Source organism: Caretta caretta, chromosome 6 (genome assembly GCF_965140235.1).
Source record: "Caretta caretta isolate rCarCar2 chromosome 6, rCarCar1.hap1, whole genome shotgun sequence".
Classification (NCBI taxonomy): Eukaryota; Metazoa; Chordata; order Testudines; family Cheloniidae; genus Caretta; species Caretta caretta.
Window position 1 is genome coordinate 55,591,386 of NC_134211.1, and position 13,609 is coordinate 55,604,994.

Consider the following 13,609-nt stretch of genomic DNA (forward strand, 5'->3'; position numbering starts at 1 on the left):
TCCAATTGATTTTATTATTATATGGTAAAAATGAGAAAGTAAGCAATATTTCAGTAATAGTGTGGCTGTGAGACATTTGTATTTTTTTCTGATTTTGTAAGAAAGTAGATTTTAAGGGAGATGAAACTTGGGGGTATGCAAGACACATCAGACTCCTGAAAGGGGTACAGTAGTCTGGAAAGGTTGAGAGTCACTGAACTAGAAGACTCCATCCCACCCTGGTGAATGATGAGCTGGCCTCAGTTATTCATGCGTTCATCATCGTTCAGCCAGACTGCAATGCAATGCAACATACTTGGGCATGAAGCCTTCAGCACTGAGGAAACTCCACCTAGTACAAAATGCTGTAGTATGTCTCTCAGCAGCACGGGCTACCATAAACACATCAAACCTGCCCTCCTGCTTCCCATACCATTTCAAATCAAGTTAAGGGTCTCAGTCCTTATCTTCAAGGCACTTCATGACCTGGGCCCTGGACAGCTAAAAGCCTGCCTAAAGCTCCAGGATGAAGACTGTGATTGAAAATGCTGCTTCTCTGGCCCAATGGAACTCTCTACGAGAAGGATAAAGCTTGTTCATGGGGGAAACAGAACTTTCTTGGGGGCCAAGCCAAGATTGTGACATGAATTCACCCAGGAACAGGAACCATCACAAATCTCAGCTTCTTCCTCTCCAAGTGCAAGGCACATTTCTTTGGCCTTTGCCTTCTCTAACATAAGCATATAGCAACACGGATATTATATTAAAAAAAAAAAACCTAACACCTTACCAAAACAGGACACTTCACTGTGCATGCTTCTCCCCCTGGGGAAAGGATTAGAGAATGAACAATGGGTGACACTGTACGGGGAGACTTTGGCAAACCAGTAAAGTGCCTGAAACCACTATGGCTTTTTGCTAAAAGCAGCCAAGTCAGCAGGCTTAGCTTAACCAAGGAAGGAGGGGAGGGGGTTTTTTGGTTCCACAGAGAGGGCAGCCTGATCTCCTGTCCTTCCTGATAAGGATTGTGTTGAAGTTGCTGATACATGCATCTTAGAAGAGCAGGATCTGCCCCAGGAATGTCTATTGGGGCCTCAAGGCTGCAAACTCTGGGAAAAACCCACACCTGGTTAATCGATAATCAGGAGGAGCCTTTTGCTTGCCCATTGGAACTGCTTGCTTAACAAGTTTTCTTTAAGGGACATGTCATTCTATTACTAATGTATAAATAACGGGGGAAAGTTTGAGGTTAGGGGACTCTTCAGGACTGGACTCTTTCTCTCTGGACGCATCTCATGCTTCCCAGCAGCAGACGGGCTGCCACTGTGCCACTCGAGAGTCACATTCAGCTTTGGTAATTATCAAGGGTTGGGGGTGTTTTACTAACCTCTTGCGGACGTGTGTATAAGCGCTTGAGACTAAGTAAAGTTTAGTTTTAAGTGAAAGCACTCTTGTGTTGTCCTGTTTGTGCCAGCCATCTATGGGTCGGATGGCTGTGTCTCCCCTGATTTATTTCCTGACACCACCTCGCACAGAGTAAAAGTTACCAAGAGCTTAGGGTTGAAAGAACCCCGGGTAACAACAGATGTGTTGTGATATCGCTTAATGCTCCCCTGTAAGGTACTCAGATACTGTGATGATAAGCACAGTATAAGAACCTATGTAGACGAGAATAGATAAGCAGTTACTTTCTTTGGTATTATTTATGCAGTGATTATATGTGTGTATTGCACTTTACAGATACTTAAAATACACAGGTTTCAGAGTAACAGCCGTGTTAGTCTGTATTCGCAAAAAGAAAAGGAGTACTTGTAGCACCTTAGAGACTAACCAATTTATTTGAGCATGAGCTTTCGTGAGCTACAGCTCACTTCATCAGATGTATACCGTGGAAACTGCAGCAGACTTTATATACACACAGAGATCATGAAACAATACCTCCTCCCACCCCACTGTCCTGCTGGTAATAGCTTATCTAAAGTGATCATCAGGTGGGCCATTTCCAGCACAGTCTCTGATGTTAAGAGCTGTACTTGGGAAGCCATTTGTGGTACATAACAAATTACTGAACCTACAAATGTATGAACAATGATATGTATGGTTAGGTTTCAGCAGATAGCACTATTTATATTATCTACATAAACAGATCTCTCTTTTATATATGTAAGCAGAGTCAGGATGAGCTCTACCCTGACATCTGGTGGCGAGTCATGGTGGATTGTGGAAAAGAACTTTAAGGGCTGATCTCATTTGCATAGGCACACCCACCCTGCCTAGATAGTCACTTTGGCTGCTCTAGGAGCCCCAGTTTATGTTATTGGTGCAGGAATAAATTGTTATTATCCTGATTTTGTGAATCCAGGACAGTGGAACTGTACTTGGCCTTTTGTTAGGATGGAGGGACTCACCATCAACTAAGCAGCACTTGCTAAGCAAGGGTCATGGGTTCCAAAACCCAGTGAAAAGAGAGAGGTTGAGGGACAAATATTAATACTTGGTGGTATGGCTTGCCTTACATGCTAATTGCACTTTTTCCTCTCTCCACTGTGGAATATCAGAGCTAATGTTGATTCCATTAGGAATCTAGTTACAGGCTGCTGAGCTGACTGCACTTTGAGCCTCAGTGCTGGTACACCACTGGCCCCCCTGCTACAAGCTGAAATCACAAAAGAGCTAAACTTACTAAGAGCTGAAATCACTGAGTGTTGTGTTAAGTAGTGGAGGAGCCTGAAGATATCTTGCGGAGCCGTTTACGGGACAGCTGGCAGAGTGGAGTGGCTGGTGGAGCAGAGCAGTTTGTTGGATGCCTAGAGCAGCTCATAGAATCATAGAATATCAGGGTTGGAAGGGACCCCTGAAGGTCATCTAGTCCAACCCCCTGCTCGAAGCAGGACCAATTCCCAGTTAAATCATCCCAGCCAGGGCTTTGTCAAGCCTGACCTTAACCTCTAAGGAAGGAGATTCTACCACCTCCCTAGGTAACGCATTCCAGTGTTTCACCGCCCTCTTAGTGAAAAAGTTTTTCCTAATATCCAATCTAAACCTCCCCCACTGCAACTTGAGACCATTACTCCTCGTTCTGTCATCTGCTACCATTGAGAACAGTCTAGAGCCATCCTCTTTGGAACCCCCTTTCAGGTAGTTGAAAGCAGCTATCAAATCCCCCCTCATTCTTCTCTTCTGCAGGCTAAACAATCCCAGCTCCCTCAGCCTCTCCTCATAACTCATGTGTTCTAGACCCCTAATCATTTTTGTTGCCCTTCGCTGGACTCTCTCCAATTTATCCACATCCTTCTTTTAGTGTGGGGCCCAAAACTGGACACAGTACTCCAGATGAGGCCTCACCAATGTCGAATAGAGGGGAATGATCACGTCCCTCGATCTGCTCGCTATGCCCCTACTTATACATCCCAAAATGCCATTGGCCTTCTTGGCAACAAGGGCACACTGCTGACTCATATCCAGCTTCTCGTCCACTGTCACCCCTAGGTCCTTTTCCGCAGAACTGCTGCCTAGCCATTCGGTCCCTAGTCTGTAGCGGTGCATTGGATTCTTCCATCCTAAGTGCAGGACCCTGCACTTATCCTTATTGAACCTCATCAGATTTCTTTTGGCCCAATCCTCCAATTTGTCTAGGTCCTTCTGTATCCTATCCCTCCCCTCCAGCGTATCTACCACTCTTCCCAGTTTAGTATCATCCGCAAATTTGCTGAGAGTGCAATCCACACCATCCTCCAGATCATTTATGAAGATATTGAACAAAACCGGCCCCAGGACCGACCCTTGGGGCACTCCACTTGATACCGGCTGCCAACTAGACATGGAGCCATTGATCACTACCCGTTGAGCCCGACAATCTAGCCAGCTTTCTACCCACCTTATAGTGCATTCATCCAGCCCATACTTCCTTAACTTGCTGACAAGAATACTGTGGGAGACCGTGTCAAAAGCTTTGCTAAAGTCAAGAAACAATACATCCACTGCTTTCCCTTCATCCACAGAACCAGTAATCTCATCATAGAAGGCGATTAGATTAGTCAGGCATGACCTTCCCTTGGTGAATCCATGCTGGCTGTTCCTGATCACTTTCCTCTCATGCAAGTGCTTCAGGATTGATTCTTTGAGGACCTGCTCCATGATTTTTCCAGGGACTGAGGTGAGGCTGACTGGCCTGTAGTTCCCAGGATCCTCCTCCTTCCCTTTTTTAAAGATTGGCACTACATTAGCCTTTTTCCAGTCATCCGGGACTTCCCCCATTTGCCACGAGTTTTCAAAGATAATGGCCAATGGCTCTGCAATCACAGCCGCCAATTCCTTCAGCACTCTCGGATGCAACTCATAACTTGTGCATGGACTTGTGCACGTCCAGCTTTTCTAAATAGTCCCTAACCACCTCTATCTCCACAGAGGGCTGGCCATCTCTTCCCCATTTTGTGATGCCCAGCGCAGCAGTCTGGGAGCTGACCTTGTTCGTGAAGACAGAGGCAAAAAAAGCATTGAGTACATTAGCTTTTTCCACATCCTCTGTCACTAGGTTGCCTCCCTCATTCAGTAAGGGGCCCACACTTTCCTGGGCTTTCTTCTTGTTGCCAACATACCTGAAGAAACCCTTCTTGTTACTCTTGACATCTCTTGCTAGCTCCAGCTCCAGGTGCGATTTGGCCCTCCTGATATCATTCCTACATGCCCGAGCAATATTTTTATACTCTTCCCTGGTCATATGTCCAACCTTCCACTTCTTGTAAGCTTCTTTTTTATGTTTAAGATCCGCTAGGATTTCACCATTAAGCCAAGCTGGTCGCCTGCCATATTTACTATTCTTTCGACTCAGCAGGATGGTTTGTCCCTGTAACCTCAACAGGGATTCCTTGAAATACAGCCAGCTCTCCTGGACTCCTTTCCCCTTCAAGTTAGTCCGCCAGGGGATCCTGGCCATCCGTTCCCTGAGGGAGTCGAAGTCTGCTTTCCTGAAGTCCAGGGTCCGTATCCTGCTGCTTACCTTTCTTCCCTGCGTCAGGATCCTGAACTCAACCAACTCATGGTCACTGCCTCCCAGATTCCCATCCACTTTTGCTTCCCCCACTAATTCTACCCGGTTTGTGAGCAGCAGGTCAAGAAAAGCGCCCCCCCTAGTTGGCTCCTCTAGCACTTGCGCCAGGAAATTGTCCCCTATGCTTTCCAAAAACTTCCTGGATTGTCTATGCACCGCTGTATTGCTCTCCCAGCAGATATCAGGAAAATTAAAGTCACCCATGAGAATCAGGGCATGCGATCTAGTAGCTTCCGTGAGCTGCCGGAAGAAAGCCTTATCTACCTCATCCCCCTGGTCCGGTGGGGGCGGCTGGCAGAGCAATTTGTGGGACGGCTGGTGAAGTGGAGTGGAGCCCCATGGAGAGGTGGGGCAATCAGCTTTGGACCATGTAAGGTGCCCCTTAAACCCCGTCCCCATCTCCACCCAGGTTGGGAGGTAAAACTCTGCAGATAAATTTTCAAACTCTGGGGCTGCCCTGACCAGGGACAGACTTTTGGGTTGTTGGACTTTCGGGACTTTGGGTGATTTTGGGTTGCTGGTTTCAAGAACCAAAGGGAAAGGACATGCCCCAATTTGCTTGGGGTGGGGTTTTTGCTCATGGGTTGTGTTATGAATCCTGTTGGTGGTGTTTCCCCAACATAATGCCACATTGTTTCTCTCTGCTATTAAAAGGCTTTTGCTACACTCAGACTCTGTTTGCGAGAGGGGAAGTATTGCCTCTTGGAGGCGCCCAGCGGGGGTGGTATATATTTGTCCCAGGTCACTGGGTGGGGGCTCGAGCCGATTTTGCATTGTGTTATTGGAATGGAACCCCTAGATACTGAACCCGGCCCGTGTTGCTGCCAACTCTGATGGGCAGAAGGGTTACATATATACCTCTTGTAACACCTGCCTCAAGAAGCTCACAGTCAGTTTGAACTTAACACAGAGTGAGGGGGTTACACACAAGGTAGGGATGGTTAAAAGAAGTGTTGCAATAGTGTGTACTCATGAGAGATGCTGACTGTCATGTGCCTATCTTGTTAATTCCTCCCTGGATTTTTTTTTCAGTATCTACTTTAGAATATTTTTCTATCTTGGGGGGGGGGGGAAATCATGGAGGGAGTGGGTTGAAAGTTGATCTATCTTGCTCCCAGTCATCACCTTCTGACACCATGTCTCAGTAAAGATGAGAACCCTAGAGTTTAGAGCTGAAAAAGATCTATTAGGTAGAGCTGTTAAAAAGTCAGCCAAAAAAAATTCCCTAAAATTTTAGGGGCTTACCAAATTTATTGAATTTTTTTTAAAAGGACCAACTGGTCAAAAACCAAACAATGAACCTTTTTTATCCATTTGTGGGGGGGTCAAATTTTCAGCAAAAAATTTAATTGAAAAATGTTGGCCAGGTTTACTATTAAGGGCAGTGGGGAGGGTCTGTATCAATCATCAGGCCCGTACAGTTTAGTTCCCAACAGGACATCATCTAGTGTTTTGTCAAACCTAGTTTTAAATATCCTGAATGATTGGGCTGGTACCGCTTTCTTAAGGGCGATTATCCAGGCTTCAGCTTTAGGGATATTCAGCCTCAAAAAATCATGAAATTAGATTAAAAATCATGAGGTTTTTTTAAAAACAATTATACATTTTGGGTTATTTTTATTTGACCCTTCCGTGTGCACTCAGTTTTTCTGTGACCATGAGAACTAGAAACTTTTATTTTAATGTGAAAGCTGAGATTCTCACCTAATCACATGCTTCTAGAAACTGGGACTTCTAATAAAACATCAGATATTTCAAGACTGGCAACAAAATCGTGAAAGTTGGCAACACTGCCTTCCATATAAACACACAGCCCTTACTTGTCACTAAACCAAGTTATAAGGAGTCAGTTAGTTATTTGAATTATTTTTCCTAAATACCTCCTGAGATATCTGTAGGAGTCGACAGTTTCCAGATCTTGCCTGAAGAAGGATTTTCAAGAACATATAACCTCAATATACATGCACATCATGGGCGGCGGGTATCACAGGCCAGGGGAGGCTCCTCCCCAAACAGCCCTGCATGGCCCCACCCACACTCCTCCCCCAGGCCGCTTCCTGCTGGGGCTAGTGGGGTCCGGCCTGCGGCCCAAGACTCTGGGCAGCTGGGGCCAGTGCTTGCACTGCACTCTGGTGCTCTGGGGTGTTGTAGAAGCCAGGCAAGGTACTAACAAACATCAACATCTGAACACCACACGGGGCTGGGGGCTGCGCAGCCTGCCCCTCTCTCCGGGGCTGGGGGCACTGGGGGCTGCACTGCTCGGTGCTCCAGGGCTGGGGCACTGGGGCCTGCGCCGCCCGCCTGCCTGGCGCTCCAGGGCTGGAGGCGCTTGGGTATCCCGGGGCTGGGGCGGTGGGGCTGGCAGCCGCAGTGCGGGGTTCTGAGCTCTAGTGGGGGAGGGGAGAAGAAAGGGCAGGGGCTAGCTTCCCCAAGCCGGTGGTTCACACACCACCCATGATGCACATGCACACACTTGTCATCTTTTCTTAAAGGGCAGAAGGAAATGAAGGCTCCTGTACAGTAAATTGGCCAACGGAGCTGGCTCCTAACCGCAGGGGACCTTTGCTGATTCAGTGAAAATAGTATAAGCAGCTCCAGCTCCCAGAACATCTCTCTTCCAGGCAGGGATGCCCCCTTAATGTCTAGTGAGAATAATGGCTCAGAGGTTCATGCAACCTCTGTTCAGCTCCTTGCTGTTAGTGACATATTTGGAGCTCACCTGGTATCCCCTCTGCCTCAGGAGCTATGCCAGCAGATCCTTATGTAGCATAAAGTGGTTTGGAAGGTAACAGTATGGTCTTATGGTCTCAGTAATTGATTGTTTGAATAAAGTGAAACCCTCATGCTCCTGAATGTCCCTGAGCCTTTAACTCTCAATTCTTCTGTTCATTACAAAGAAGTCCTGGTCAGTGCAGTCCCCTAATATCATTCCAAAGAGTCTGAATGTGGCCCTGTTTTGCCCTCCTGATTAGGTAGATTCTTCTGACCTGTGCCATGGGAGATCTCATTTGGCCAGCTGTGATTGTCACCTGATAACCAGACTCTAGAGCAGATGTAACTGATTAGGGCAGACTTCTGCATTTGGTGACTGGATTTTTGTGTACAGTATGTGCATCCTGCATGTTGGCACAACCAAAAGTGTGGTCTGCAGGCAGAAATGATATGTTTTTTTCTGCTTTTTTGGGGGGGAGACAGATATCCTGATGATGAGTCAAGACAAGTTGCTGCTCTGCTTCCTGTAGATCAACAGCAAGACATCTGGTGTTGCCTTTTCAGTTGTATGTCTATTTAGCCACAGCCCCAAATCAGAACCAGATGGTGGCAGTCTGGGATTTTTTTAAACAAACATATTCTGTGCAGCATTATTCTGTTTTGAGTTCCTGTTTCCTTTCCCATCTGTCTGAGAAGCTGATTCATAAATCTACTGTACATGCTTCCTCCCTCCTCACTCCACTACTCTCCAGATTCCAATAAGACAGTTTGCAGGCATGGGTTTACATTGCTCACTAGACTTGTGCAAAGCATGGCGAATTCGCATCAGAGTGGTTTTGTGTCAACTTTTTTTGTTCTTGTTTTCACCTGCTTAGGGTTTGAATCCTCCTGAGTTTTCTGGATTTGAATGACCCCAAAATCACAAAACAAAACTCCATTGAAATGGACAGGTTTCATCTGGTTTTGCATCATTCATTCAATGCAAAGTGAGTGTAAAAGCCTACCATTCTGATTTGGTAGTATTTTCACCCACTGTGCATAGTCCTAAGTAACAATACCAGGGTCAAGGCCAGGGAGAAATAGGTTCATGAGCTGGACAAAAATATTCCCAAAGAAATTTTAAAACCTCCAAACTGGAAGTTTTCTCATTTTATTTTGATTTGGGGGGAAACTGTCTAATTTTATAAAAATGCAAAATTTTACATTTAAAAGTGTAGGCCAGATTCTACTCTCAGTTACTCCAGTGTAAATTTAGGTTAACTTCATTGACTTCAGTAGAGTTATTCTGGATTTACATTTGTTACACTGAAACAAGACTTTAGCCCCATGTCCCTGTTTTTCCCCCTCTCCAAATATCCTTTTTCCTTTCAAATGTTGTCAGCTATGTGAGGACAATTCCCATTTAAGTTTTCTTCTTTATTCTATTGAAGAAACTTTTTTTAAAAAGAGATGTACTCTGCCTTGTAATTACAAATAATAATTAAAATTTCCTCTGTATCACACACACATTTTCCTCTGAGATTTTTAATAATTTTATAGGTCAGCAGGGTTTTAACCAGGCATGCATTGCCAAGAAAGCTGTGCACCTCTTTAAAGACTTTTCATAGAGTCATAGATTTTAAGACCAGAAGGGACCATTATGATCAACTAGTCTTACCTCCAGCATAACACAGGCCAGAGAACCTCACCATATAATTTGTTCTTCAAGCCCATAACTTCAGTTTGAGTTATAGCATATCTTTTAAACAGATATTCAGTCTTGATTTAAAGACTCCAAGTGATTGAGAATCTGTCACATCCCTAGGTAAATTGTTCCAGTAGTTAATTACCCTCATTATAAAATTGTGCCTTATTTCTAGTTCGGCTTTGTCTAGCTCTGTTGGATCTTGTGATGCCTTCTTATGCTAGATTAAACAGCCCTCTGCTATCAGACATCTCTTCCCCATGCAGGTACTAGATTGTGATCAAGGCACCTCTTAACCTTCTCTTGGTTAATCTAAACAGATTGAGCTTCTTAAATTTCTCACTCCAAGGCAGGTTTTCCAGACCCCAAGTCTTTCTTGCAGCTCTTTTCTGAACCCTTCATAATTTGTCAACATTCTTTTTCAAGTGTCAACACCAGAACTGGACACATTATTCCAGTAACAGTCTCAGTAGTGCTGTGTACAGAAGTTTTACCACCTCCTTAGTCCTACTTGATATTCCCCAGCTTATCCATTCAAGAATCATGTTCATTCTTTTAGCTACAGCACCACACTGGGAGTTCATATTCAGCTGATTATCTACCATGAGGCCGAGTCCTTTTCAGAGTCGCTGCTTTCAAGACACACTCCCCCCATCAAATAAGTGTGAGCTACATTCTTTTTTTCTAGATGCACAACCTAACATTTGGTTTCAGAGCAGCAGCCAGGTTCATCTGTATCCTCAAAAAGAATAGGAGGACTTAGTCTCTAAGGTGCCACAACACATTTATTTGAGCATAAGCTTTCGTACAGCTCACTTCATCGGATGCATTCAGTGGAAAATACAGTGAGGAGATTTATATACACAGAGAACATGAAACAATGGGTGTTATCATACACACTGTAAGGAGAGTGATCACTTAAGATGAGCTAATACCAGCAGGAGAGCACGAGGGGTGGGGAAGGGGACCTTTTGTAGTAATAATCAAGGTGGGCCATTTCCAGCAGTTGACAATTTCCAGCAGTTGTAAGAATGCTTGATAGAGATCTTGTAGGTGTTTGTCTCTGTCTGAGGGGTTGGGGCAAATGTGGTTGTATCGTAGAGCTTGGCTGTAGACAATGGATCGTGTGATGTGATCTGGGTGAAAGCTGGAGGCATGTAGGTAGGAATAGTGGTCAGTAGGTTTCCGGTGAACTTTGTGACTTTGTCCTCACCTATAACTATTTCACATTTGGGGGCAATGTATACCTTCAAACCAGCGGCACTGCTATGGGTACCCGCATGGCCCCACAGTATGCGAACATTTTTATTGCTGACTTAGAACAACGCTTCCTCAGCTCTCGTCCCCTAATGCCCCTACTCTACTTGCGCTATATTGATGACATCTTCATCATCTGGACCCATGGAAAAGAAGCCCTTGAGGAATTCCACCATGATTTCAACAATTTCCATCCCACCATCAACCTCAGCCTGGACCAGTCCACACAAGAGATCCACTTCCTGGACACTACGGTGCTAATGGTCACATAAACACCACCCTATACCGGAAACCTACTGACCGCTATTCCTACCTACATGCCTCCAGCTTTCACCCAGATCACATCACACGATCCATTGTCTATAGCCAAGCTCTACTATACAACCACATTTGCTCCAACCCCTCAGACAGAGACAAACACCTACAAGATCTCTATCAAGCATTCTTACAACTACACTACCCACCTGCTGAAGTGAAGAAACAGATTGACAGAGCCAGAAGAGTACCCAGAAGTCACCTACTACAGGACAGGCCCAACAAAGAAAATAACAGAACGCCACTAGCCATCACCTTCAGCCCCCAACTAAAACCTCTCCAACGCATCATCAAGGATCTACAACCTATCCTGAAGGACGACCCATCACTCTCACAGATCTTGGGAGACAGGCCAGTCCTTGCTTACAGACAGCCCTGCAGCCTGAAGCAAATACTCACCAGCAACCACACACCACACAACAGAACCACTAACCCAGGAACCTATCCTTGCAACAAAGCCCGTTACCAATTGTATCTACATATCTATTCAGGGGACACCATCACAGGGCCTAATAACATCAGCCACACTATCAGAGGCTCATTCACCTGCACATCTACCAATGTGATATATGCCATCATGTGCCAGCAGTGCCCCTCTGCCATGTACATTGGTCAAACTGGACAGTCTCTACGTGAAAGAATAAATGGACACAAATCAGATGTCAAGAATTAAAACATTCATAAACCAGTCAGAGAACACTTCAATCTCTCTGGTCACTCGATTACAGACCTAAAAGTCGCAATATTACAACAAAAAGACTTCCAAAACAGACTCCAATGAGAGACTGCTGAATTGGAATTAATTTGCAAACTGGATACAATTAACTTAGGCTTGAATAGAGACTGGGAGAGGATGGGTCATTACACAAAGTAAAACTATTTCCCCATGTTTATTTCCACCCCCCACCCCACCCCCACTGTTCCTCAGGCGTTCTTGTCAACTGCTAGAAATGGCCCACCTTGATTATCACTACAAAAGGTTTTCTTCTTCTCTCCCCCCTTCTCCCCCCCCCACTCTCCTGCTGGAATTAGCTCACCTTAAGTGATCACTCTCCTTACAGTGTGTATGATAACACCCATTGTTTCATGTCTCTGTATATATAAATCTCCCCACTGTATTTTCCATTGAATGGATCTGATGAAGTGAGCTGTAGCTCACGAAAGCTTATGCTCAAATAAATTTGTTCGTCTCTAAGGTGCCCCAACTACTCCTTTTATTTTAACATTTGATTGTTGTTGTGTTAAAAATCAGGTTGTTCCAAGGAGCCCACCTTACCAAGTGATTCAGATCAATCTGAATCACTAAACTGCCCCCATCATTACTTACCACTCCACCATCATTTACCACTCTGTGGGGCCTCACTAGAAGCAACCACATAGGATGATGATTCCCCATTTACAAATTACTTTTTGCAATCTAACAGTTAACCAGTATTTAATCTATTTACTATGGGCTTCAGTGATATTGTACAGTACTATTTTTTAGCAGAATGTTACGCAGGCCTAAATCAAACTCCTTACCGAAGTCTAAGAATATTATGTCAACACAGTTACCTTTATCAACTAAACTTATGACCTCAAAAAAAAAACTATACCAAGTTTGTTTGAGAAGACTTACTATCCATAAAAAATGTTGATTGGCATTAATTATGCTACTATTTTTAATTCTTTACTGATTGAGTCCTATATTAGCCTTTTCATGATTTTGCCTCAGATTGATGTCAAGGTAACTAGCATATACATTCCCAAGTCATCCTTTTTATCCTTTTTAAATATTAGCACAACATTGGCTTTTTATCTAGCCTTCTGGAACTCCTGCCATGTTTGAAGATTTAGTAAAAAGCAATATTAATGATTCATAGAGCTCCTCACCCAATTCTTTTAACACTCTTATGTACAAGTTATCCAGTCCTGCAGATTTAGAAAAGTTTAACTTTTAATAGTTGCTGTTTACCATTCCCCCTACTTGTTGATGGAATAATATGTACTTCATTATCACTTTAAAATAATCCTTCATCTTTCAAAATACAGAACAGAAATATTCAATACTTCTGCCTTTTCTGCATCATGATTGACAATTTTACCATTCTTGTCTAGACCTATACTATTGCTAGGATTTCTTTTGTTCCTGATATATTTAAATAATTTCTTAATGTCCTTAACTCTACTTTTAACAGACTTTTCATTAATGCTTAAGCTTTCCTTATTAATTGTCTATTTCCTAACAGCTGATTTATACTCATTGCAATCAACTTCTCCATTTTTCCATTTGTAGATATGGAATTATATTATACTCTCTCTATATAAAATTGATGGTTTCTGAGAGGGAAAGTCATCAAGACCTAATTTCTTGTGTTATAAGCAAACAGAATATAGTCCTGACCAGTCTATATATATATATATATATATATATATATATATATATATATATATATATATATATATTTTAAGTAAGAAGCCTTCTTTTGTAGCTGTGAATTGTGGGGGGTTTAGGCATCTAATAAAGCATTCTTAAGCAATTCCCATTATTATTAATATTTTGGGGTTTAAATATTTCCTCCCACTCAATCTTGCTCATGATTATTTTCAATTTTGGGAATTTGTCCCTTTTA

The 13,609-nt window shown here is 43.7% G+C and overlaps 1 protein-coding gene across 4 annotated transcripts in view; it reads left to right on the forward strand.

The window, feature by feature from the left end:
• The first annotated feature begins 1,087 nt into the window (after positions 1-1,087).
• Positions 1,088-13,609, forward strand: part of ACCS (1-aminocyclopropane-1-carboxylate synthase homolog (inactive)) — an 82,642-nt gene continuing 70,120 nt past the window's right edge. For all 4 annotated transcript variants that reach the window (XM_048854248.2, XM_048854247.2, XM_075129538.1 and 1 more), the window contains exon 1: positions 1,088-1,333. The gene's annotated coding sequence lies outside the window, so the exon portion shown is untranslated. The remainder of the gene's footprint in view (positions 1,334-13,609) is intronic.